This window comes from Artemia sp. Qi Xiang Cuo, chromosome 19 (genome assembly GCF_049724085.1).
Source record: "Artemia sp. Qi Xiang Cuo chromosome 19, ASM4972408v1, whole genome shotgun sequence".
NCBI classification, from domain to species: Eukaryota; Metazoa; Arthropoda; class Branchiopoda; order Anostraca; family Artemiidae; genus Artemia; species Artemia sp. Qi Xiang Cuo.
Window position 1 is genome coordinate 17,381,241 of NC_142812.1, and position 2,921 is coordinate 17,384,161.

The following is a 2,921-nucleotide window of genomic DNA, read 5'->3' on the forward strand; positions in this document are numbered from 1 at the left end:
TGCAACCCGAATCTCTTCGGAGCCTTGGGTTCAAATCTTACCGCTGGTATACGATTATGTTTGAAAGACTGCAGTGCGAAAAGACATCAAAAATGCAGTTTTTGGTGGAAAAATTTATTCTCTTTTAGAAATAATTTATTTTAGTTACTATAGATTTTTAACTCAATTAATTTCCTTTAAAATGAGCCATTGAAAAACCCTCTACGATGTTCCAGTGCGAAGCTATCTCTGGGTACAAAAAAAGAAAAAAAAATATCCCGTTTAGGCAGAATGTTGTAGTAGCTGCCACTTTTATTGATTTTCAAGCCAATAAATTTCCCTTGCTGTTCAAGCCAAGGGACTGAAAGTTTCCTATACAGGGGTTTCGGACAAGGCGGTTCTAATGGTGTAGTTTTGAATTTGATCTGACTCCTTTTTAGGTACTATGGGTTTTTATATTTCTTAACATTGGACGTGATTGTCTCTTACTAGGTTGCTAGCTACCGCTGCAACCCGGATATGTAAACTTGTTAAAAGACAAGTTTGTTGCATCATCATCCTTATGATGATTTATTAAAATATTTCATGCTTATTAAGATTATTATAACAACCCAGATAATAAACTGATTACAAACAGGAAAAAGCCTACGGCTTTTTCTTCTTTGAAATAGTAAGAGACGAACCTCAAACCATCAAGTAGCTAACTAATTCCAATGTATGCAATTGTTTGTTATTCCAATGATCGTCTTTTAATGTAACTATACAGGGGTTTCAGACAAGGCGGTTCTAATGGTGTACTTTTTGTTTTGATCTGACTCCTTTTTTAGGACCTATGGGTTTTTTATATTTCTTAACATTGGACGTGATCGTTTCTTACTAGGTTGCTAGCTACTGCTGCAACTCGGATTTTTAGGAGCTATGGGTTTTTATATTTCTTAACATTGGACGTGATCGTCTCTTACTAGGTTGCTAGCTACCGCTGCAACCTGAATATAAGTGAGAGTTCCTCTTTTCTATTATAAAACGGTGAACAATACCAGTGGTTCTTCCAGATGCGTAGAGGGAAAGGACGGCTTGGATGGCAACATACATAGCAGGGGTGTTAAAAGTTTCGAACATAATTTGAGTCATTTTTTCTCTGTTGGCTTTTGGGTTAAGAGGAGCCTCTGTGAGTAAAACTGGGTGCTCTTCTGGGGCAACGCGAAGTTCATTGTAGAAGGTATGATGCCAAATCTTTTCCATATCGTCCCAATCTGTAACAATTCCATGCTCTACAGGATACTTAAGTCTCAAAATTCCCCTTTTCGCTTGAGCGTCATCGCCTACATAAGCATCCTTGCTGCCGGAATTAATCATCACTCCCGTATGTTTTGGACGTCCAATCACAGCAGGAAACGAAGCTTTTGGGGCATCATCTCCTGAAAATCCTGCTTTACAAATACCTGATCCATTATCAATAACAATTGCAACTAAATCTTCTGTCATATTTTTTTCAAATGTCTTAGTAATTCTTACTATAATATGACGTTACAAGCTTAAGTACCGTATCGAGTTGCAAATTCCTAACAAAAAATTAAACTAATTTTAAAATTTTCAGATATTTTTCTAGTTTGAAATAAAAATTAAAAAGTATTGCTCGGACACCATAAATATTTTTGCAGTTTACAAAATAACCTTAGCGATTCTGCACTAAAAACTATAATAAAAAAATGAATTTCTTTTCTACAAAAGATACGCACTTTAGAAGTTGAGCCAAAAAAGTTTGATTCCAGGAGACAATTATAACTTTGAAAGTAAGAGATGGAATAAAACTTTTATTGATGAAATTGAACCAACAACAAAACTATTTTAAAAATTTCAGGTATTTCTCTATTTTGAATAAAAAATAATATTATTTCTCGGACACCATAAATATTTTTTCACTTTACATAATAATCTTAGCGATTCTGAACTGAAAACTAAAATAAAATAACAAATTGAAATTCTTTTCTACGAAAATGTAGCACAAAACATAGGCTACGCACTTTAAAAGTTGAGCCAAACAAGTTTGGTTCCAGGAGACAATTATAGCTTCGAAGTAAGGCACTAAATAAAAGTTTCGTTTATCAAATCGAACAAAAAACAAAGCTAATTTAAAAATTGCCAGGTATTTTCCTAGTTTGAATTAAAAAATTAATATTATTGCTCAGACACCATAAATATTTTTTCAGTTTGCATCATAATATTAGCGATTATGTACTGATGCAATTATAGCTAACACTATAATATCGCATTTACTTTTGTGCCATATATGGTTAGAGTCTAGTATTATGACATCATTCATCTATCTTATACATGATTGGACGTCATGACATCAAGGAAAGGCTAAAATTGTCTACGTTTAGAAGACAAGTGACAGTGAGAATCTATATATAGAAGCCTGCCACCTGCCAAGTGCCGGGGCCTTGTGGCGTTGGAAAAATTTGATTTTCATGTATTGAGAAATACATTAAATTGCTTAAGGAGCGAAAAATTGGTAATTGCAAAAATAATTGTATATATTTTTACAAGGGATTAAAAAAAATCTTAAAACCCTAAAATCGAAAACCAAAAGTTTGAAGCTTAGTAGAAATCGTTGTTAGAAATTGGCTGTAATAATCAAATGTTTATGAATAAATTCAGTATGAAAAGTCATTAAATTGCCTAAAGAACAAAAAATGGAACGTTTCCGATAGTGCTACCACTTGTACTTGTTTCATAGTTTAAATGCTTCTCCTTGTCGGCATTCAATGCTACAATAACCTTGTTATGTGAACACACTCTATTAAAATGTTCCATCTTCACTTTTTTTTAAGATATGACTTATGTGTTTATCGTTCCACTGCGTAAAAAATACTGATTTAATACATGCAATAGACTAGGTAGTGTCCATAACCGGTCACAGAATACCAGTGGGAAAGCCA

At 33.5% G+C, this 2,921-nt stretch overlaps 1 pseudogene; it reads right to left on the reverse strand.

Moving 5' to 3' along the window:
* Window positions 1–948: 948 nt before the first annotated feature.
* Window positions 949–1,497, reverse strand: LOC148940561 (actin, plasmodial isoform pseudogene; annotated as a pseudogene).
* Window positions 1,498–2,921: the final 1,424 nt, after the last annotated feature.